Below are 25444 nucleotides of genomic sequence, written 5' to 3'. Positions count from 1 at the left end.
TTTTTTCTCCATTACTTGCAATTATCCCAACTCATGACTTATCTTTCGATAGGCAGATAGAGACATACTAAAGTATCACCATGAACACCATTCTCTTTCCTATGTTGTCACAATATCCACCATGTGCAATGATTTTAAGCTTCATAAGTATAAAAATGTAAAACAGTTAATATTCACTGTACTAAACTAAGATCATGACATCCAGTCCCATCACTTCATGGCAAATAGAAGCGGGGAGTGGGGAAGCAGGGACAAATTTTATTTTCTTGGGCTCCAAAATCACTGCAGATGGTGACTGCAGCCATGATACTGAAAGACACTTGCTCCTCAGAATAAAAGCTATGACATATCTAGACAGCATATTAAAAAGCAGAGGCATTGCTTTGCCGACAGGACTCCATACAGTCAAAGCTATGATTATTACAGGAGTCATGTTCTAATGTTTCAGTTTGATGATAAAGAAGGCTGAGCACAAAAGAACTGATGCTTTTGAACTGGTGTTGGAGAAGAGTTTTGAGAGTCCCTTGGATGGCAAGGAGATCAAACCAGTAGATCTTAAAGGAAATCAGTCCTGAATATTCTTTGGAAGGACTGATGCTGAAGCTGAAACTCCCATACTTTGGCCACCTGATACAAAGAGCCAACTCATTGAAAAAGACCCTGATGCTGGGAAAGATTGAGGGCAGGAGGAGAAGGGGGCAACAGAGGGTGAGATGGTTGGATAGCATCACCTACTCAATGGACAAGAATTTGGGCAAACTCTGGGAGATAGTGAAGGGCAGGGGAGCTGTGTGTGCTACAGTCCAGGGGGTCGAAAAGAGTTGGACATGACTTGGCGACTCAACAACAACAATCTACTAAAAATAAAAACCACTACAATGATAAGAAAACATCAGATGGATGAGTCACCAAACTAAGATTTCACTTCCATCTACCACTTACAGGGACTTTTCCACCAGTGAGGTTCCTACCATTATTACAATGACCTAGAATTTGTCTCTAAATTCTAAGCAGAAAACCCCATCATACTCAAAAAGGCTAAAGAATGAGAGGGAAAATTCAGAAAGTTTCCTTACATTTGCCCCTCAATTTTCATAATGGTGCCATTTTTCTAAAAGACAAAGGAAGAAACTATATTCATATTTAGGTGGTGTCAGTGGACTGTCCAGTGTATTTTTTCTTCAAAGTTAGATTATGTTTCATAGAAGAAAAATAAACATTATGAGTAATAACTATTTTATGTCAGACTGTAATTATTTCTCATATATTAAAACAGGCAAACAATCCTTCCAACATCCATCTCATATCATCATATATAAAATCTCTGTGAAGTACGTGGGCAAATACTATTACACAAATAGAGAACTGAGGCATAGAAATTAAGACCCAACTCAAAATCAGATTAGCTCCATTCCGTAACACCTAGTGTTCAGAACAGTGGCTGAAGTAAGACAAAGTTATGGAATCGTGAGTGAATCATTTACCTTGTCTAAATTATGTTTCTACTCAAAGACAGGAAGTCAGATTTGGAGAACTGGCAGTAGTGGTAAAGAATCTGCCTGCCAGTGTAGGAGATGTAAGAAATGTGGATTCAATCCCTGGATCAGAAAGATCCCCTGGAGGAAGAAATGGCGCCCCACTCCAGTATTCTTGCCAGGAGAACTCCATGGATAGAGGAACCTGATGGGCTACAGTCATTGGTGGCAAAGAGTCAGACTTGACTGAGCATCTGGGCATTCATTCATTCATTCAACCCTCACATTAAGGAGCCTCATCTATGGAGCACTTCAAGGCTGGAATGACATCTAACTTACATCTACCCCTTTCCAGTTACATTCCTCCAGAGTCTCTGCAGAACAGCAGCATCTCCCAGCATGATGCAAAGAACCTGCCCCAGTTCAGTGACAGTGTTTCTCAAACTCCTCTAAGGGAAAAAGAGACATTCTCTATTTATTTCATAATAATTAACAAGGATCTTTCGTTTCATCATTCATGGAGCTTAGAGTCTCTGACACAAGAGTGAAGAAAGTCAGAATTTACATTTTTATTCTGGACTGAAGAAATCAATGAGACAGTAAAAGAACAAAAAGATACCAGATGCTACTGAATTACTTTACACTCACCTAGTTCCATTATGTCAACAAGAATAGGAAAGTAAAATCTATCTGATGAGTTTTTACAAGCCCAACATGTTCTGGCATCTGTCTCTTTCTCTGTCCCCACCTCCTACTCTGCTTACTCTCTTCTGACCACTCAGGAAGTCTTGAAGCTATTCAGATTTATCACACTTTCCACCCACTGTTCCTACAACTTCCCATAGCTGACATGTTCACCGAATTCAGGACACAGCCCAAATGTCATCCCCTCAGGGAAGCCTTCTCCACATGACCTAATGCCAGTAAAACTGGCATACACACCCCACCGTACACATTCCCAGTCATCTTTTCCCTCTCTCATTCACTCTCCTTTACTCCTTATCTGTCACTACCTTGTAGCATATTATACACTCATCTGTTTGCTCCACTCTAGAGTTCAGACTCTGTAAGAGGCAGGAGTACTGTTATCCTCACCATTATGTCTCCAGTCATATAGTATATTCTTAATGAATATTTGGTGAATTGGGAAATGAATAAATGAATAAATTGATTAGATTTGGGGGAAGCCATTTATTTCTTAGATGCTTTAAAACAATTCCTTGGCAATACAGTGAAAAATAACAGGTTCCAGATTAAATTCAACAGAGGTGTAACCTAGAGAGACTGGGGAAGACAATAAAAGAAAGAATTAGTTAAGCAAAGTGCAAATTAAGTATTGCCAGGATGTAGTAGGAAAAAATGGTGGGTATCAGACATGGGTTCCAGTCATATTTATGGAATCAGAATTCTCTAAACAAGAAAAAGAAGCTGGAGGACTTCCCTGATGTTCCAGTGGTTAAGAATCCACCTTGCAATGCAGGGGACATCAGTTCAATCCCTGGTCCGAGAAGATCCCAAATGCTGCAGAGCAACTAAGCCCATGTGCCACAACATGCCAGCCTCAACTACTGAGCTCAAGCACCACATCTACTGAAGACCACACCCCCAGAGCCTGTGCTCTGCAACAGGAGAAGCCACAATGAGAAACCCGTGCACTGCAAACAAGAACAGCCCCATTCACATGCAGTAATGAAGACCCAGAACAATCAAATAAACTAATTAATAAAAAACAAAAAACCTGAAAGTAATAACCAAGATGTGGTACTGTAAATGAAATTGTTTTATAGCATATAAACAATGAGAAATAAGCATACAACAGTCACATGTTACTTCCTCTTACCTTTCTCTCTCCACTAACATCCACTGCAGATACATTCATCAATCATTAATAATAAACTTAACTGCCTTCTGTCATAACCTAACAGGGCATCAGAATCACCAACTCATAGTCAATCATAATTTCTTAAAGCCTTTCAACAAAGTAGACAAATTAAGAGTAGAGGGGAATTTTTCTCCTAAATAATGTATACAAAAAGCTGTCATAAACAATAATTTCATTTTTTTAAAAAAGTTGCAAAATAGAGTTTATATTTGTGTAACTCTAATAAAAAGGAAATCATTAATAAACCATTGAAGACAAAGGTTACAAGGCTGAAGGAAGGGTAAGGAATCAGGACTTCAAAGGCATCCGTGATGGTGATGTTCTATTTCTTAGGTTGGGTGGTGGGTACCTGGCTACTAATTTTATTACTCTTCATTAAACAACATATATGAACCTAACAGAAGAAGATATGAAGAAGGGGTGGCAAGAATACAGAGAAAAACTATGCAAAAAAGATCTTCATGACACAGATAACCACAATGGTGTGATCACTCACCTAAGCCAGACATTGTGGAATTTGAATTCGTGGGCCTTAGGAAGCATCACTATGAACAAAGCTAGTGGAGGTGATGGAATTTCAATTGAGCTATTTCAAATCCTAAAAGATGATGCTGTGAAAGTGCTACACTCAACATGCCAGCAAATTTGGAAAACTCAGCAGTGGCCAAAGGACTGGAAAAGGTCAGTTTTCATTAGAATCCCAAAGAAAGGCAATGCCAAAGAATGTTCAAACTACTGGACAATTTTATTCATCTCACATGCTAGCAAAGTAATGCTCAAAATTCTCCAAGCCAGGCTTCAACATTACGTGAACCGTGAAATTCCAGATGCTCAAGCTGGTTTTAGAAAAGGCAGAACAACCAGAGATCAAATTGCCAACATCCACTGGATCATCAAAAAAGCAAGAGAATTCCAGAAAGACATCTACTTCTGCTTTATTGATTACGCCAAAGCCTTTGATTGTATAGATCACAACAAACTGTGGAAAACTCCTCAAGTGATGGGAATACCAGACCATCTTACCTGCCTCCTGAGAAATCTGTATGCAGATCAAGAAGCAACAGTTAGAACTGAACATGGAACAACAGATTGGTTCCAAATAGGGAAAGGAGTACGTCAAGGCTGTATATTGTCACCCTGCTTATTTAACTTATATGCAGAGTACATCATGCGAAATGCCGGGCTGGATGAAGCACAAGCTGGAATCAAGATTGCTGGGAGAAATATCAATAACCTCAGAAATGCAGATGACACCACCCTTATGGCAGAAAGTGAAGAAGAACTAAAGAGCCTCTTGATGAAAATGAATGAGGAGAGTGAAAAAGCTGGCTTAAAACTCAACATTCAAAAAATGAAGATCATGGTATCCAGTCACATCACTTCATGGCAAATAGATGGGCAAACAATGGAAACAGTGAGAGACTTTAATTTCTTTGGCTCCAAAATCACTGCAGATGGTGACTACAGTTCCTTTTAATGAAATTAAAAATGCTTGCTCCTTGAAAGAAAAGCTATGATAAACCTGCGGCTGCATCGCTTCAGTCATGTCCGACTCTGTGCCACCCCATAGACGGCAGCCCACCAGGCTCCGCCGTCCCTGGGATTCTCCAGGCAAGAACACTGGAGTGGGTTGCCATTTCCTTCTCCGATGCATGAAAGTGAAAAGGGAAAGTGAAGTCGCTCAGTCGTGTCCGACTCTAGCGATCCCATGGACTGCAGCCTACCAGGCTCCTCCGTCCATGGGATTTTCCCAGGCAAAAGTACTGGAGTGGGGTGCCATTGCCTTCTCTGATGATAAACCTAGACAGCATATTAAAAAGCAGAGACATTACTTTGCCAACAAAGGTCCATCTAGTCAAAGCTATGGTTTTTGTAGTAGTCACGTGTGGACGTGAGAGTTAGACTATAAAGAAAGCTGAGCGCCAAAGAATTGATGTTTTTGAACTGTGATATTGGAGAAGACTCTTGAGAGACCTCTGGACTGTAAAGAGATCCAACCAGTCAATCCTAAAGAAAATCAGTCCTGAATATTCATTGGAAGGACTGAAGCTGAAGCTGAAACTCTAATACTTTGGTCACCTGATGAGAAGAACGGACTCCTTGGAAAAGACCCTGATGCTGGGAAAGAGTGAAGGCAGGAGGAGAATGGGACTACAGAGGATGAGATGGTAGGATGGCACCACCAACTCGACATACATGAATGTGAGCAAGCTCCGAGAGTTGGTGATAGACAGGGAAGCCTGGCGTGCTGCAGTCAATAGGGTCACAAAGAGTGGGACACAACTGAGCAACTGGACTGAACTGAACTGTTTTTATATATCATCATTAGTCTATATGGTATACTTAATAAAATTATAAAATTCCATCATCGTTTACTAAAATAAAAATGTTAAAATTTGCTATTTATTTACCTAGAAAATTCCCTTATGTGAAAGACCAAATTTTAGCATCATAACAAAAGAATGATGCACTCGTTTACTAATTAATAAATCATGGGAGTACTTTGAAACCTTCCGGTATGTAGGTAAATTAGTTATGTCTTAAGAAACTATTGGAGAAAGAAATGGCAACTCCAGTATTCTTGCCTGGAAAATTCCATGGACAGAGGAGCCTGGTAGGCTACAGTCCATGGGGTCTCAAAGAGCCGGGCATGACTGAGCAACTTCACTTCACTTTAAGAAACTATGCATAATGCTGAATCAATAAATCAGAAGATACAGATAAACGATAATGAATATTTTCTTTCTTAATCAAGTAAGGAGCATATTTTCTAGTGATGCATAGCTTAAAACCTTGAGATTCTAACAGCACAGACTAACTGCAGTTTCTTCCTGATTCTCTTAACCAGTGGCATGTTTCTTATTCTTTTCCTGAAATACCCTCCTCTCATGAACCACCTGCATCACTCCCTTGATGAGCTGATGGCCTGTCATGTGAATACTTAGCAACTCCAGGGAATGATGGGCTGGGGGTGGGGGTTCTTACAGAGAGAAATGAGAAAGCAGTTGAGATGTAGGCTCAGAAATACCTTCTTTCCATGTCCCTGTTACTAAAACTAATCAAAAGTAACTGTCAAAAGTAAAATCCTGAAATGACTTAAACTGCTACAAATACTTGTTAATAATTGCCATTTAGTCATTCTCTTGACCTTCTGTAATGAGTATCAGGGTGAACATTAGCTCTTCTCAGTTTCAGTTTAAAAAAAAAAAAAGCAAAGAGCTTCTAGTTCCAAAACTCTCTGATTAATCACAAATAATCTAATCCTGATCCCTAATTTTAAAATTAAGAAAACTAATTGGAGAAGTTAAGTGACAGAGGCAACAAATACATCCTCATGTGTTTAAGACCGTAACTTCTGAAATCAGGAGGCCTGGCTTGGAATCCTGGCTCTGTCACCAACTAGCCAGGTGACTCTGGGCAGATACTCTCCCTTAAGCTCTCCAGGCCTGTTACTCATCTATAAAATGGGAATAATACTGCTACTTCACAAGGTTGCTATGATGATTAAACGATGCCAAGTGCTCCCATGAGACCCTGCCACACAATATGTTCAATAAATGATTATTATTATTATTTTTATTTTCCAAGGTCACAAAGCCTGCTAGTTCTGAAACAGAACTTTCTATAGATTTCTTTTTTATCCACTTGACCCTAACCCACATGTCTCATATTTAAAGTTACGTCACCTTAATAATAAATTTTTTATAACTCCAAATTGTAGTAATATACTTTTCTTTCCTTTCCAGGGCTAACTGGAACATAGGTAAGTGTATTTCAAACTAATAAAAATGCAGGAATTCAACAAATAATTGTCAGTCTACTTTCTGCCAATCCCTTCAGTCTAGTTTACACATTTAATGGGTATTTTCGTCTGTTTTTCTAGATAAATCCTTCACTCATAAAGGGATCTGGCGGTTGGCACGTCTCTTTAGCACTCTTTTTTTCAAAATTATCTTTCTTTTCAACCTGGCATAGAACAGAAGGCAGGTTAAGATTAACATGAGAGACCTCCCACCTCAGTCAGACAGGCTTTTATGATGGAAAAATGCAGTTAGAAGCCCATCCTGAGGCTTGTAAAGATTCCACTAGTCTTCCACCCAAACCCTCAGTGCTGAGAAACAGTCACAACACGCTGTAACATCTCCAGGAAAAGATCACCCTAAAGATTATCACCTCAAATCCTGCCTCTCCAGCTGCTCTGCAAGTCAGCATTTCCTAGGACAGCAGGAGAGTCAGGTGTAAAGATGAAGATGGCGCTGGGGGAGGTCTGTTCTAGGAAAGGCACGCTTATTTACCCTAAAGCCAAGAGCAAATAATCTAACTAAGCCAATATGCAAAAGTGGTTGTCTAATAAATACAGATTTTTTGTGGCAAATCCCTCTGTTGAGTATTTTGTTTTATTTTTTTTATTACACGAGGTCTAAAGCTTGTTTGTTCATGGTGCTATTTTAATTCAAGCAATGCTTTTTCTTTTAGACAACTTTACACGTTACCATAAACGCTTAATGGCTATGCAAACAATTTTTACTCACTTTAAACCAACACAACTACTCATGGAAGTGCAAAATGTAAACAGAATCAATGCATAAACTCCCAGTTCTCTCCTATCCTTGCTGCCTTAGGAGACCTGCTCTGAGCTCAACAAGGGCTCGTGTTTAAGGCACTGACAAAAACTGATTTCTCATCCAATCAATGAGAAAATAAAACATTATTTGCTACTTAGGAGTTCTAAAAATAAGCTGAAGTCTCCATCATGAGAAAACATGCACTATGTTGGACTTCCTGACACTACTTTATGATTTATTTTTCATTTAAATTATAGCTGGGGTATGGGTACCATGTAGCCCAGGCCCCACTTCAGCCAGCTTTTCCTAAGAGCTGTCGTTTATTATACCCTGAGATTGCATTAACACAGCCACAGGGGCCCAGTGACCAATCAGAATGCACTCTGCCCCCAAGGGACCAGTATAATAGTAAGTGCTGGCTGAAGGCCAGTGCCTTGGACACCCAGGCAGCTCCAGGCAGCCCCAGGAAGGAAAAAGAGGAGGTAACTGCTAAAGCTTTGCTATTCTTATGCAATCATTTGTATCTAACTGTATCAGCATTCAGGTCCCATTTCTCCATGTTGCCCAAGAAACCAAGACCTTAATAATACAATTATTATTTTTTAAATAATAAAATAAAAAATTTTGGAAGTCTTGCAAAAGCTCAATACATTATATCCACGGCATCATTACCACTTGCCAGATGAAAAGAATATTAACTGTGTTTTTAAAAAAATTGAGAACTTTTACATAGTAATTTTGGTTATTTGTTCCTATCTCCTTGACTCCTCTAACAGTTCCTCTTCTTGGAAGCAAAGCAGAACTCAATCACACCTTAACAGGTTACCATTTCTCTAAAAACTTGGTAACTGAAAAAGAAGGAAATTTTGTTTTTACAGACCAGTAATCGGACATCAGATTTATCCCGATCAAAAAGGACCAGCTCCTGCAGTCCAAGAGAGAAAGGCTGAACCAACCCAGCAAGTTTCAGGATTATATCTCTGAACAGAGACCTGACCTTATAACCACAATTTTGTAAACATTTTTGTTTATCCAAGATCAAAAAGTTGCAAGAAATCTGTGAACCTGTAATTCATAGCATCCTTTCATTATCCATTAGTTTAAAAAAGCCATATCCACAGGATGTGGCAGGTCTTACAAGTTTCAAGAAGGGGAAGCTGCTAGGCCATGAGTTTGTCTTCGGGTCACTAGAAGCAGATCTTAGTTCAGAGATGAGTCAACTCTATGGCCTCACACAATTATGCAAATGAGGGGTGAGACACTAGTACCTCCCCAGGAAAGGGAAGGTCATGACCTTTGTGTCCTGAAAGGGTTCCCCTCCCAATATTCCTTGCTAGGCACAGCACTTCAAAGGGGAGAAGATGGGTAAATTTGCATAAGGATAAGGAGTTGCCTTATTTTATTGGGTTCCAAAATCACTGTAGATGGTGACTACAGCCATGAAATTAAAAGACACTTGCTCCTTGGAAGAAAAGCTATGACCAACCTAGACAACATATTAAAAAGCAGAGACATTACTTTGCCAATAAAGGTCTGTCTAGTCAAAGCTATGGTTTTTCCAGTAGTCATGTACGGATGTGAAAGTGGGACCATAAAGAAAGCCGAACACTGTAGAATTGATGCTTTTGAACTGTGGTGTTGGAGAAGACTCTTGAGAGTCCCTTGGACTGCAAGGAGATCAAACCAGTCAACCCTAAAGGAAATCAATCCTGAATATTCATTGGAAGGACTGATGCTGAAGCTGAAGCTCCAGTACTTTGGCCACCTGATGGCAAGAGCCAACCCATTAGAAAAGACCCTGATGCTGGGAAAGATTGAAGGCAGGAGAAGGGGACGACAGAGGACAAGATGGTTGGATGGCATCACTGACCCAATGGACATGAGTTTCAGTAAGCTCCAGGAGTTGGTGATGGACAGGGAAGCATGGCACGCTACAGTCTACGGGGTTGCAAGGAGTTGGACATGACTAAGCGAAGTGACTGAACTGAAACTAATAGCAGAGCCTCCTTAAAATACAGCTGCCCTCCACCTCCCCTTCAGGAGGAAGACAGACTCTCACCACCAGGAAGTATGAATTCTGCTTCCATCAGCATCAGAAAGCCTAAGAGAACTTTCCATACTTTCCCACCGAAGCTCTAACCCCACCCCCCCACTTTTTTCTTAAATTGATGTATACATCTTTACTTCTGGACACTTGACAAATTACTCCTTACTGAGTACTCCTACAAGCACAGGTAAATAAGCCTTCTCTTTTCTCCTGTTAGGACTTCTCTGGTGGTTCAGATGTAAGCATCTGCCTACAAAGCAGGAGACCCGCGTTCGATCCTCTGGAGAAGGAAATGGCAACCCACTCCAGTACTCTTGGCTAGAAAATCCCACGGGTGGAGGAGCGTGGTAGGCTACAGTCCCTGGGGTCGCAAAGAGTTGGACACGACTAAGCGATTTCACTTTCACTTTCTCTTTTCTCCTGTTAAATCTGGCTGCTAATTGACTTGCAACTAATGTGCGCAAAAGAATGTTCAGAAAATTGATATGAAAAATAAAGGAATAACTGACCAAATTTGAATGCTAGTACATACAAACTCACAGAGAGACAGACAGGGAGAAAAAAGAAAACCAAATAGTCTAACAACTTTTATGGCTAGAATAACAAAAAGGGAAAAGAAACTAATATCGAAGAGTGGTTTTCTATGTAAATACACATATCTAATTTGCTAAATTCTTGACTCTGCTCCCTACAATATTTCACCTTTTTAGGGAGTGAAGAATCTATCCAAGCAATCTAAGAGTCATTCCTAACTCTTTCTTTTCTTATCCTATACATTCATATTCATTGTCAAGACAAGCAGATCTGACCTCCTAAGCATCTCTACCCATCTTCTTCTACCTACACTGTGACCATCTCCACTTCCTCTGGGACCTCTTTTTTTTTTCTTAATTTTTATTGGTGTATAGTTGATTACATTGCTAGGACTACTGAAATAGCCTCCTAACTGGTCCCTGGCATTCACTTGCTTCTCCTGCCACTGCCAATTCCATTCACTACAGAGAACTTTTAAAATAGCTTATCACTTCCAATCTCAGAATCCCCCAGTGGATTCCCAGTGCTCCCAGAATCTTTACCATGCACTTATCTTGCATCATTCTCTCCTTGTTCATTACTTTTCAGTCACTAAGGTCTTTCTGGAAAGGGTCAGGCTCTATCCTACCTCACTCTTTACTTGGGAAGATCAAATGAAGCTCATCATCTGATCTCAGATTAAATGTCACCTTTTCAGAGACCTCTTTGCTGCCTGCTCGTGGAGGAAAACTGCCCCCTGCCATAGCAGTAAATAAAGAACGTTGCCTGCAAGCCATCAGCTACTACAGTCGCCCCCAACTGTGCATCCTGAGAGGACTCAGAACGGGAGAAAAGTTAGCTAAGGTACATATCAAAAGAATGATTTCAGTGAGCCCAGACTCTTGCCTCTTTCCATACATAGAAAGGTACTAAATTTATTAATTTGAGATGTCTGATTTTCTTTATCTAATAGTCATCTTTTGACATTCTGACTACTTGGTTTTGTTGCAAAACTCCTATTATGTCCTGGCTCCCCCCTTTGTTGTTCAGTTATTAAGTCCTCCAACTCTTGTGACCTCGTGGACAGCAGCACTCCAGGCTTCCCTGTCTTTCTCTATCTCTTGGAGTTTGCTCAGACTCATGTCCATTGAGTTGGTGATGCTATCCAACCATCTCGTCCTCTGTCGTCCCCTTCTTCTGCCATCAATTTTTCCCAGCATCAGGGTCTTTTCCAATGAGTTGGCTCTTCACATCAGGTAACCAAAGTATTAGAACTTCATCTTCAGCATCAGTCTTTCCTTTACCTCTTCCAAACAGTTCTTCAGAGCTGAGAGGCTGCCTCCTGGGCTTAAAGTCTTCAGAAAGTTCATCGAATAAAACATAATTCTCAACTTTTAGGTTGTGCATTTTGTCTCGATCGCCACATCCAACTTCAAAATTAAGTATTTATTCTCTACAATTACAACCTATCGAACTGGTTATAATTTTCTTTCATAGAATGAGTCAAAATGTGTGACAATATACTTCTAAACTCCACGCAGGCAGGGGACATGGTGCTTTTGTTTCCACTGATACCTACTGCCCAGTACAATATCCAGCACCATAGGAGAGGATCAAGAAATATTTGCTGTCTGCTAATGAAATTAGGTATTTTAATCTCCACATTACCTGTTATAAGATGACCATGTGACCCGGTTTGCGTGACACTGTCTTTGTTTACACCTGTTGCACTAGCATTATGACTGACAAATTCTCCCTTTCACTCTGGACTTTATGATGAGTAATATAGTTATTCTACCTATAAGGAAGTTGAGATTCGAAGAGATCAAATAGACTCAATTCTCCTTATCCATGGTTGTTATTCTCTATAGAGTCTTCATGAACACTGAATTAGCAAATGCTGAACCCCTGCTCCAAGGTAAAATGCAGAATTACACTCCCTCACCCCAATCCAGGGAATGACTGGTTAAAACACTTCCTTCAGCCAATCAATAAATAACCTGGCTTCATGTGTGTTTCTGTTTAAAGACACCTTATTTAACATGTATTGTTGATCCATTAACCTTGAACTCATGGCATCAACATGCTTACTCATGTCTGCACACAGCTAATTAGCTTCCATAGTTTCTTTTTAAGGCATAGCACAGCCTTCTTGCATTTGGGAACACAGAGAGCACTCCATCACTATGCTTTGGGCTAATTTTAAATAGTGAAATCACAAACAAAAAGAATAAAACCTTGGAAAATGTGACACTAAATAGACTAGGAAAAAAAGGACATTTGTTTACAGTACAAGAGATGAACCAAGAAGGCAGAGTACCTTGTTTGACCTCAGCTGGGAACTTGCTCACTGGGCAATTCCAAATGTTCACTGCTCCCTTCATGTCTTCAAGTACTACAAAAGCACCCTAAGCACCAATTTGAGGTTATAAATAAATAATCTCAAGTAGGCAAATTCACAAATATGGAATCCTCCAATAATGAGGATGCACTGTAGCTTGCTAAGGTGATTACAGACACTGTAGAGTGAAGACAGACCCCAGAAAATGTCCAACTTCACATCCATTCATTAGACCAGTGTTACCAAGGGAAGAGCTGCTCTTTTTGAAGCAAGGTACCACTACTCTAGATTTCTTGTTGTTCAGTCTCTAAGTTGTGTCCAACTCTTTGCAGCCCCATGGACTGTAGACTGCCAGGCCCCTCTGTCCATGGGGTTTTTCCAGGCAAGAATACTGGAGTGGGTTGCCATTTCCTTCAGGAGAATCTTCCCAGACCAGGGATGGAACCCACCACCCCTGCATTGGCAGGCAGATTCTTTACCACTGAGCCACCAAGGAGGTCCATTACTCTAGACAGATTGGTTATAATTATTAAAACCCCTAGATTGCCAGTTTATCAAAGTTTCAGTAGAAAGTACAGAGAGAGGCAAAACTCCTTCACAGAATGGACACAAATCTGTATAAAACTACTTAGCAATTGACAACTCTACACTCCTCAAGAGTTAAATTGTAAGAACTAGCTACTAATAAGTGACAACTCACAAGGGAGCCCCAAGTTACTTATAATAACAATAGGTGATTTCACAATAAGATGTAGACCCTAAGATTTACCCAAAAAATGCAAATTTATGAGAATATAAATATTTTAAGACTCAAAATTTGAACCACCCACAAACTAATGTACAGGTAAGTTGATCTACAGACCATGAGAAATCCAGGATCTACACCTCGTCCTTGTCCACAGGGGAGGAAAAACTCCAACAACGTTCCAATACTTGATTACTCTATTTAGGAAATCCTCTCTATGGTTTCTCACTTCTTACTGAATTTCTTTTTACTCTTTCACTTTTTTTTTTTTTTGCAGAAGGCGGCGGTGGGTGTGGGGGTGGTTTGTGGCATGTGGGATCTTAGTTCCCTGATCAGGGATCCAACCCATGCCATCTGCATTAGAAGCTCAGAGCCTTAGCCACTGGACCGCCAGGGAAGTCTCTCTATTTATTCTTTTAAAACACATTCAATCACAAGGGTTGAGACCAGCCTATAAGTTTATGAGAAGTATGAATAAAAATAGTATAAATTACAACTTAGTTTTCTATTTAGAAATTTAAAAGACTATTTAAGAATTCAGCATTAGACAAATACTTCCTACCGGTCCACTTTATGCTAACTGCCTTTGTTACCATGTCAAGACATACACTGCTTTATGGATAGAAGGCATAATATCTGAAATAGCTAATTGATATGAATTGCTTTATACTTAAAAAAAAAAGTCTTCTTCCTACCATTTAGAAACTAGAGAGGGTTTAGAGAGGGTTCTGAAATTTGGGAGAAAATTAAATGTTCTCTCCTAAACTCAATTTAGAGTTCATGATTTGAAATAATTTCAGACTTACATAAAAGTTTCAAAATGATCAAAAAAATAAACAACCCAATTAAAAATGGGCAGAAGACAAATAAACACTTTTCCAGAGAGGACACGCAGATGGCCAACAGGCACATGAAAAGATGCTCAACATTGCGAATCATTAGGGAAATGTACATCCAAACCACAATGGGGTAACACCTCATAGCTGTCAGAATGACCATCAGCAAAAACCAAACAAACAAAACACCCACAAATAACAAGTGTTGGCGAATATGTGGAGAAAAAGGAACCCTCATACGCTGTTGGTAGTAACGCAAATTGGTGCAGCCCCTATAGAAAACAGCATGACGGTTTCTCAAAAAAATAAAACTGGAACTACTATATGACCCAACAATTCTATTCCTGGGTATATATCCAAAAAATAAAAATAAAAACAGTAATTTGAAAAGATGCATGTACCCCAGTGTTCAAAGCAGCCAAGAAATGGAAGCAACCTAAGTGCCCATCACCAGATGAATGGATGAAGAAAATGTGGCACATGTTTACCTATGGGCTTCCCAGATGGTGCTAGTGGTAAAGAACCTGCCTGCCAATGCTGGAGACGTAAGAGACTCAGAGGTCCATCCCTAGGTGGGGAAGATCCCCTGGAGGAGGTGCAGCAACCCACTCCAGTATTCTTGCCTGGAGAATCCCATGGACAGAGGAGCCTGGTAGCTACAGTCCATAGGGTTGCAAAGAGTCAGACAGGACTGAAGTGACTGAGAATGCACATGCATATGTGTGTGTGTATATATGTGCAAGCATATGTACATATACACACACACACATATACACACACACACATATATACACACGCACATACACACACACACACATGCATATATATATACATATATACACACATGTATGTGTGTTTTCAGCTGCTTCAATTGTGTCTGACTCTTTGTGACCCTATAGCCCTCCAGGCTCCTCTCTCCATGGGTTTCTCCAGGCAAGAATATTGGAGTGCATTGACGCACCCTCCTCCAGGGGATCTTCCCCACCCATGGATGGAACTCTGAGTCTTATTCTCGAGCATTGGCAGGTAGTTTCTTTACCGCTAGCACCACCTGGGAAGCCCCAAAACAGAACACAACTTCTCCTTACAAAGGTATCCCTAGCTTCCCATACCAAGAAGGGAATAGCAACCTTATCACCTGAGATGAGATGGTACCAGATGGACCTGCACAAGCAAACCCCACTAATTTTGACCCTTACCTTCCATTAGTTTCCACATAGCTTTACTTTCCTACATTTTACCATTCTTGGAAGCCTAACACCCCTTTCCTTCACCTTGTCACTGTTGCAAAAATTTTTGTTCTTTGTTAAGATACCATACAAGCCCAAGTTCTAACCACCCTTTGAGTCACTCTTCACTGAGTTTCTCCCTTATGTATGCATGCTGCTTGTGTCAATCAACTCATGTGTTTTTCTCTCATTATTCTATCTTTTCAATCTAATTTGTAGGACCCCAACTAGAGAACCTAGAAGCATAAAGGAAAAAGACGTGTTTCCTCCCCTATAACTATATATGAATAACATGATATCATATATAGTTATAGACATGATATAGACATAGTTACAAACATGATATCCCTGTACCCTAAATATTTCAACATGTACTTCTGAGGATCAAGAGCATTCACTTACAGGGAATTCCTTGGCAGTCCAGTGGTTGGGACTCCAGGCTTTCATTGACAAGGGCATGAATTCAATCTCTGATCAGGGAACTAAGACCCTACAAGCCGTGCAGAGAGGCAAAAAAAAAAGTTCACTTACATAAACAGAGCATAGTTATCAAAATCAGGAAATTAAAATTGATACAACACTAGTATATAATCTACAAGACCTATTCAAATTCCACTAATGAGCCCAATTATGTCCCTTATAGTACAAAAACAAAGAATTTGCTTCCCTGCCTGGGAGCCAATCCAGGATTGCTAACAGAATTAAGTTTTTCATCTTTGGTCTCTTTCAGTCTGGAAGATTGCTCAGCCTTTGTCTTTCGTGACCTTGACATTTTTGAAGACTACAAGAAAAATCTACAAAAGTTACTTTTCAGAATGTCCCTCGATTTCGGTTTGTCTAATGTCTCCTGGCAATGAGATTCTGGTTATGGATATTTGGCAGAAATACAACAGGAGTGATGTCACATTTCATATCAGGTGGCACCTGTAGCTTGTTTATCCCATTAAGGGAGGTGTCAACTTTGAGCACTTCGTTAAGACTGCCCGCCTGATGAGCTTACAATTTTTTACTTGTCAATTACATTACAAGCATCTGACACAAAAATCTCGAAACACTTCACAAATGAGTCCACTTACATAGTTTCTACTGTCTGTATTCTTTGTTATATTTGTAGAGATTCTATTTGGGGGTTCTTCTTTATTTCCTACCTATTTAATTATTTATTTATTACTATCATGTTTCTATTACTATTCCTTTCTTATAACGTGTTACAAGAAAAATATCTAAACAGATTTTTGTTTTCAGGCAATGTTCAATACGATGTGGGTTTTAGGTAAATTTTGACATACCCAGGTTTTGTTGGTTTCTTCTATACTTTACCTCTAGTATGGATAGAATATGTTGCTTAGACAATCGACTGGATTCCAGTACCTACTTTGGCCATAGAAACAGAAAACAAATGCACATGCATGATATGCTGATGTGGACACTCTTTTAGTCCATTCAGGCCCATAACAAAGTGTCATACACTAAGTGGTTTGTAAACAACAGAAATTTACTTCTCACAGTTCTAGAGGTTAGAAGTCATGGAGCCTGATTAGATTCTAGTAAGAGCCCTGATTTGCAGACTGCCTAGCTCAGCTGGTAAAGAATCTGCCTGCAGTGTGGGAGACCTGGGTTCAATTCCTGGGAAGATACTGTGGAGAAGGTTACCCACTCCAGTATTCTGGCCTGGAGAATTCCATGGACATAGAAGCCTGATGGGCTACAGACCATGGGGTCGAAAAGACTTGGACACACCTGAGTGACTCTCACTTTCACTTTCTTTCATTTTACTTCACCTTTCATCCTCATTGTGGCAGAAAGTAAAAGCTGGCCATCTTCCTGGCCTCTTCTTACAGGGGACCGTAAAAGGCCGAGTGCCAAAGAACTGATGCTTTGGAATTGTGGTGCTCTTGAGAGTCCCTTGGACAGAAAGGAGATCAAATCAGTCAATCCTAAAGGAAATCAACCCTGAATATTCACTGAAAGGACTGATGCTGAAGCTGAAGTTCCAATACTTTGGCTATCTGATGCAAAGAGCCAACTCGTTGGAAAAGACCCTGAAACTGGGAAAAACTGAGGGCAGGAGGAGAAAGGGACAACAGAGGATGAGATGGTTGAATGCCATCACTGACTCAATGGACGTGAGTTTGAGCAAACTCTGGGAGACAGTGAAGGACAGGGGAGCCATGTGTGCGGCAGCCCATGAGGTCACTGAAAGTCCAACACAAGTTAGGGACTGGACAACATAACAACAACAATCTCATTCACGAAGGCTCCACCCTCATGACCTAATCACCTCCCAAAGCTCCTACCTCCAAATCCCAGTACATTAGGATTCCCTCCAAATCCCATAACATTAAGGTTAGGCTTTCAACATAAAAAAGGGTAGAGGGGAACATGGGCTTCCCAGGTGGCTCAGTGGTGAAGAATCGCCTGCCAATGCAGGAGACACAGGAGACTCAGGTTTGTATCCTGGGTTGGCAAAATCTGTTGGAGGAGGAAATAGCAACCTACTCCAGTATTGGGTTCGATCCCTGGGTCGGGAAGTTCCCTGGAGAAGGAAAAGGCAACCCACTCCAGTACTCTTGCCTAGAAAATCCCATGGACAGAGGAGCCTGGTGTCCATTGGGTCGCAAAGAGTCGAACACGACTGAGCGACTTCACTTTCTTTCCAGTATTGCCTGGGAAAACCCATGGACAGAGGGGACTGATGGTCTACAGTCCATGGAGTCACTAAGAGTCAGACACGATTCAGCAACTGAGCACACAAAGAGGGAAACAGAATTATTCAGTCAAAAGCACACATTTAATTACTTACACTCGAACAAATAAATGAAGTAATACAAATGCAAATAAAAAGTGCAACTATTTAGAAAAGATATATTTAAATGAGTGATCAAAATAATTATACTGTGGAAAGAATTTCTATTTGTCAGGAAAACACTAAGGTCTAGAATGACTCAAAAGGCTGCCCAGAAATCTGGCCCTGATAAATTAGTTCTTTCACGCTAATCTGTAATAAAACCAGCAAGTGTTGTACACACACCCATACAAAACATCAGTATAAATGCACACAAATTGGTTTGAGTGTGTGACCTTGTTCAAATAACATTGCAGGTATCATATTTGAAAATATATGCAATTATTTTACAAAGTATAGAGTATACATTCCATACTTTGCTTTTAATAAGCACTATCAACATGGCCTAGGGATAAATTCAAAGATTTAGTTTAATATTTTTCTTGTGGCAAATGCATAAACTTCCTTGTACACTGCCTGAAAGTCTACCTCTTAGCAGGTCTTCCTTATTCTACTCTTGCTTGGGATAGTTAATTCTCCAGAATGATCCATCTAAATACAGATCAGATCATTTTCACTCTTTTGTCCAAATCTCTCAGAGGCATCCCATCACATTTAGAAAAATATTCAAAGCTGTATCTATAGTCTGTCATCAGCCTCTCTGATCTGGCCTCCAGGCTCTCTCTGCACCTCCTTCCCTTGTCTCCCCCTCCATTCAAGCCTCTCTGGCCTTGCTATTCTCCAGGACACCAAGCTTCTCTGCCTAGAACATGCACCCCCACAAACTGTCCTGTGACTCCCTCTCCCTCTTCATTCAAGTTCTAATGTCACCTCCCTGGGGAAGCCTGCCTTGACCCCTACTTAAAATAGTGTCCCGTCCTTCCCACCTCCTTCCTCAACTTGATTTTCTTGCTGATGCTTCTCAAAGCAGGATAGCATCTCAGGGATTTGTTTACTTTTTTATTTTCTGCATTCCCCACCAGAAAAGAAGCTGCTTGTGAGCATGGGTGTTTCATTCACTGCTGTACATCTAGAAGAAGGCCCAGCACATACCCTGTGTGTGTGTATGAGTGTGTATCTGTGTGTATGCTCAGTCACCCAGTCAAGTCTGACTCTGTGACCCCAGGCACTATGAAGTGAAGCGAACTGAAAGTCCCTCAGTTGTGCCTGACTCTTTGTGACCCCATGGATTGCACAGTCCATGGAATTCTCCAGGCCAGAATACTAGAGTGGGTAGCGTTTCCCTTCTCCAGGGGATCTGCCCAACCCAGGGATCAAACCCAGGTCTCCCACATTGCAGGAAGATCCTTTACCTGCTGAGCCACAAGGGAAGCCCATGGATTATAGCCCTGATGCCTAATAAATATGTGTTGAATAAAGCAATGAATGAGTGCCTGTGTACACACACAGAGTGAGAATATGGAGAGTGGAAACTCTGTCTTTACATGAAAATGGCCTTGCATCAGAATGGAGTTTTGAAACTCCAAACATCAGGTCCAATCCCTGGAGATGCCAGTGCACAGGGACTCACAGTGTTCAACACTCCACAACCGATTCTGATTCAGAACCAAAAGCCAAAAACCTCTCTCAAAGGCTGAGCTACCTGTTAACTGAAGATCTTCAATTTGAGGGCTCCAAGGCAGAATTGAAGTTGCTGTGCTTCAGTTGCTGGCTCTTGGCTGGAAACGACTTCAACCTATACAGTTAATGCCCACAGGCCACAGTCCTGTGGGCCACAATGACCCTATCCCCAGCACCTGAAATAAGAACACTTCTTAACTAACCTGTTTGATTTGTAAAGAAAGGGTGTGCCAACCAAGAATGCAGGTTTCCTTTTCTTTAGAAGCCTACTGAATGTTGTGACTGTCAGGAGCAGAACTTGGGGAGGGAGAAAGGAATAAGGAAAGAGGAATCAAGGCTTGGATAATGAATGGGCATAAGGTAGCAAGACAGGTTATTCCTATCTCGGGAATCTCACTGAGGAGGAAGGGGAGAATAGGATTGAAGCTTTCCTGAGGTGTCTCCAATGGTATAATGCTTGTCTCTCAGGCCCTGAACTCAATGCTTCACACACAATTTTTCCATGAACCATCATGTTACAGGCTGAATGTCTGCATCTCCAAATTCCCCAGGTTGAAACTTTATCCCAGTGTGATAGTACTGGAGGTAGGGTTTGGAGGAGGTGATTAGGTCTTGAAGGTGTAGCCCTCATGAATGAGATTAGTGCCCCTTCTAAAGAGACCTCAGAGAGCTCCCTGCCCTCTTCTCCCAGGTGATGACGCAGCAAGAGGATGAACTTATTGTCCTGACAATTCACAAGCACAGTCGTCTGTTAAAGACCCAGAAAAGGCCTTCAGTAAAGCAATCTGTTGATTCTGTTTTTCCCAGTTTTTCCCAGTGTCGTATTTAACCATGGAACACTTTAACCATCACATCCGTTAATGACCCGTGGAACACACTTTAGGAAACATCTTATATGCTTGTATGGAATGTCATGATGAATTAAAACCTCACACGAGAGTGAAAGTATCAGCACCCAGGAGTGGACAGGCTGATATGGAGACCTGGGTTTCTCCTCGAGCAAACATCCATAGAAACCAAAAACAAAAGATAAATTATGTATATCTGTGGCGGATTCATTTTGATATTTGGCAAAACTAATACAATTATGTAAAGTTTAAAAATAAAATAAAATTTAAAAAAAAAGAATAAACATTAATCTGTCTTCTAAAAAAAATTATCATGAACTGCAATTTTTTAAAGTGCTATTTATAATAAACAATTCTGACTTTTGCTCTTCAATCTATGCAGCTGATTTTCTGTAATATAATAGTTCACATGCCACCACACTTTGCAAAAATGACATTTCAGCCTTCTGGGAAGTTGAATTTGGGGAAGGAATATTATAACTTGGGGCAAGACATGTTGTGACTGAGGAAACCAAATGTCATCTTGTCTCCCTGCCAATATCAAGTTATTGCTTAGAACTAGTCGGACACGACTGAAGTGACGCAGCAGCAGCAGCAGCAGCAAACAGAAACTGGAGAAGGTAGCCTAGGACTTCTCCCCGCCCTGCCCCAGCCATCAGAAATCTGTCCTGTACATGATATGGTCCTGTATTTATACAAGAGACCACACAGAATACTGCTGCCACCTGGTTGAACAAAATACATTCTGAACTGCAACAAAAGCTTCAGAAAAGGGTAACTTGAAGTAGCACACATAGTCACCCAACACACAGTGTGGCTTCTAAAAATAAAACCATGTAATTTACATATTTCTATAGCAAGACTTGCTCAAATAGTTCCCTGAACACAGGGAACCATAGGCCATTTAAACTGAAAGGATTGAGTTTTTCAGGTTTTCTCTTTTGAGCAAAGTACACCTTCTTTTTTTAAAACTTTTAATTCAAGAAATAAATTACAATGCAATGCCAAAGCACTATTATCCACAGCAGCAAATTAGAGAGGGCTAATTTGTGGACACAGCCATGCCCTGTTATCTGTACCTTGTCACTTTAATTTAGCACAACCAAAACCTCACCATTTCTTTCGTTTTTACTTCTCCACATAGCAGAATTTTAGCCTTCATGCTGGGTTTCAAAGAGTCCAAATAAAACCAGCACACATTAAGCAAAACAGCCACATAAGACCTGTCCTTTATGTTTGAAGAAAAAGACTTTCAAAGTTCAGGAGGAGGTTTTTTAAAAGGCACTAAGTCTTGGGAAGGTTTTTTAAAGTCTATTTTAAAACATTGAGATTTATTCCCCACCATTTGTTGACATGAATGTGAACAGACACATGTATTTCTTCAAACAGAAGCAATGAAGTTGTTTCTTGAAATCTGCACACAATAATCTGTTGTTAAAACATCTCAGCTATGCAAGAATCTCAAAGAGTCACAAATTATCAAAGTTAAAAGATAAACCTATACTGTCTATCGTGCATTACAGGCAAGAATGATAGATTGGGCTCAGAGCTAGTTTCCAATTCTCAACATCCTGTTCTTACAATAGCGAATACAGCCATCTCTCAACCATAGGAAATAAGATTGTCAAGTTGCAGTAGACCCAAATGCTTCCACCTTCACCTAAGGGCATGCATACAGCATGAAGCATGGGTGCCCCCAGGATCCTTAATTAACTCTCTGGCACACGCAACCCTCAAGAGCGAGAGCTGCTATTTGAGACAAAAATCAATAATCGTAAACAGAAATATACGTTTTCCACACAGCCTCACGGGTGTCACCCAATTTCCAAAACCTCATCATCTTCTTTCCCCATACCACCTTCCTTTCTCACCCCTTGAAATTCAGAGCATATTCCATGGCCCTTTCATCCCCCAAGCAGCAAAGCCTTAAGTATCCGTCACCTGTGCTCTCATTCCATAAATCAGTTGCTTAGAAATATTAGCAACAGTGGATGGCTATGTATCGGCTACCACAGTGACAAGTTGTAAAAATGCACCACGGACGCGAAAATGTCGACTCTTTTGAAACTCAACTGGTAATTGGAATTCAGAGATAGTGCCCCACCATAAATCTGTACTTTGCAGCTGTCACTGGGAGTAAAAAGTCTGTCTTTTGACCGAGCAGGGACCCAAAGCCCATTACAGGGAGCGCTTCCTTACACAGCTGTCAGCCTCCAGCCCCTTCGCCACTTGGAGGAGCGGGATCAGTTTCACATCAGTTTCACATCCAGCTATCCCCTCTCCCCGCTTGTCCTAGCCAGCTTCACCTAGCAGATGCCTGGCAGAGCTGAAGAGGGTAGAACTCTTTCTATCAAATACGAAATCTGACTAACAGAGGCATAGCTTAGTAAGATACCCCAAGGAACACATTTTTGTTCCTGCTTGTCTCTCCCTGCCACCCCCAGCCCCCAGTCCCTGATGCAAGGCCACCTAGGGACAAGGTAAAAGTGAAAGTTATAGGTCCCTAAGCAGACCACAGGGCCTACCTGCTTTGAATACATGTTTCAGGTGATTCTATTTCTAATTCTTTTCACTGGTCCACAGAGTTTGGTACTTACCACAGCCTCTGACCCTTAAAATAAATCAAACAGATGGCAAAAACTGGTGCCAGAATTCACATGGGGCTTTTTGTTTTGTTTGCAAATGGAAACCAAGTCTCTGTTTCTTGAGCCTTGCAGGTGCTCACCACTCCACCCTCCAAGCTATTGTTTCTGTCCACCAGGTGCTAAGGGCCATGAACTCCTCATGAGGCAGCACTTTTAGAGGAGAGGACGATCTGGTTGCCAACATCTGCCACAGAGCACAGATGGCCAAGCTAGGACTCAACAGCCAACCTGGTGACCATGTAGACACCCCAACTGAACACGTGGTTCAATGTCCACAGTGTAGAGACGCAAATCAGGCATGTTCCAGAAAAGAAGTAGTTATCCTTTATAAAGGCATTTGTATGAAAGGTCTTATCATGGTATGGGCAAAGGAGTAAACAAAACATAAAATTACACTAAATTGAGGAACCTGAAGTTGGACCAAGATGGGCTGGTCCATGTATATATGTGTGCTTCCTTTATAAAAATCAAAACAACCTTCTAAGCTTTATTTGGGGAATACAGGGTCCATGCCTAAGAACTCCTGTGGTCTTCATCACTCACAGAAGGATTCAGACCCTGTCGGCTCATCTCTCACCAATGAGCCACACAGAACCATTGCTGCTGGGCTGCAGGTAGACGTACTTGCATGCCAGGTTTCCAGTTTGCAGCACCTCTTCAGAAACAGATTCTAGCACTAAGAGCCTCAAGGTTTGGGTAACTGCAGTAACACTCACTAGAAAACAACCAGCTTTTTTACATAAGGAGCCATTTGGGACCACAGGTTTCAGGGCTAAGTACCTGGGGGCCTTGAAGTGCTTGGCCACCAGTGTGAGAAAGAACAACAAACCCTCCAGGGGAGAGGGGATTGAAGCAGCAGAGCTCTGAGGCGTGGGGGCTCACCCCTAGAGAGGCAGCATTACTCAGTTATAGAAAGTGAATTATCATCTTCATGCACAGACAACAAGCCCTCAATGGACTTTGTGCCAAGGAGCCGAATTCCTTTGGTTCACAGTAGTGGGGGCACACTGGTCTCAACGGGGAAAAAAATACCCATTGGGACTAAATCTCTAAAAGAAAGTCTGCAACTGGGGAAGTTAAATAGAAGACAGTAAGATATTCCAAGAACGTAAGCCTCTTTAAAAAAAAAAAAAAAAGCTTTCCTTCCTTTTACATGGCTTAAAAAAATAAATAACAGAAAAGAGGGAAGTTGCTACTCTACAGTCTCTCTCTAACCCAAGTTCCCATGTGGCCAGTGGCAGAAAAAAAAAAAAAGATCTCTAAGGAAACTGAATAAAGTGGTAAATGTTCCTGAGAGTGAACGTATAAAATCAACCCAGAAGGAAGTCACACAGAATCACACACAAGCAAAGGCATTCAGGGGTCTTCAAACTGCCTGAGGCTATTTCAGTATCTAAAGAAAGAACACAAGCAGAGAGGTGGCCAACCATGAAAGCAGACCCAAACTGAAGTTTGGGAGGCCACCCCAGCTGTACCCAAGGCAGGGCAAGCCCCACCCCAGACTCACGCCTCCACGTAGCATTACCAGGTGCGAGGCTCCCACGCAGAATGCAGGAACCAGGCTGCCCCGGACCGGATGCCTCTGGACCTTCTGATCACACTGGCCAGCTCCTCGCTCTGTGCGTCCTTATTTACCAAGCAGTCTCCTGACTGCACCTGGCTTCCTCCTTGAAGATTTCCTACAGGGAGGAAATCTGCTAGTCAAAGAGTGCCAGTGGCCTTGAGTACATTTCCCACATTCAATCATCAAATTGGCATCTCTCTCCCCAGTCCCCAGAAACCTGCTAATTGCACCTGTCCCTGGGAGGTAGCTCTACTCTTCTGGAGCTGACAGTCTTTCTTCTGAGTCTGTTTTCACCCGCTGAGAGCTATTGAGATGCAGGCTTGTTCCTAGCTATGCCCTAGGCTTCACCACCTCTTCACCCCTAAATCTTCTCAAGGAAAACCAGGAC

General features: G+C 41.2%; 1 protein-coding gene across 4 annotated transcripts in view; it reads right to left on the bottom strand.

Moving 5' to 3' along the window:
- The window catches only part of ELMO1 (engulfment and cell motility 1), a 581836-nt gene that overhangs the window by 491069 nt on the left and 65323 nt on the right, over positions 1 to 25444 (bottom strand). For 2 of the 4 annotated variants that reach the window (XM_070787263.1, XM_019958762.2), the window contains exon 2: positions 25018 to 25171. The exons of the other annotated variants lie outside the window; for them this stretch is intronic. The gene's annotated coding sequence lies outside the window, so the exon portion shown is untranslated. The remainder of the gene's footprint in view (positions 1 to 25017; positions 25172 to 25444) is intronic. 4 annotated transcript variants of the gene reach the window in all.

This window comes from Bos indicus, chromosome 4 (assembly GCF_029378745.1).
Source record: "Bos indicus isolate NIAB-ARS_2022 breed Sahiwal x Tharparkar chromosome 4, NIAB-ARS_B.indTharparkar_mat_pri_1.0, whole genome shotgun sequence".
In the NCBI taxonomy this organism is placed as follows: domain Eukaryota; kingdom Metazoa; phylum Chordata; class Mammalia; order Artiodactyla; family Bovidae; genus Bos; species Bos indicus.
Note: the sequence above shows the minus strand (reverse complement) of the source record. Positions and strands in the feature narration are given on the sequence as shown.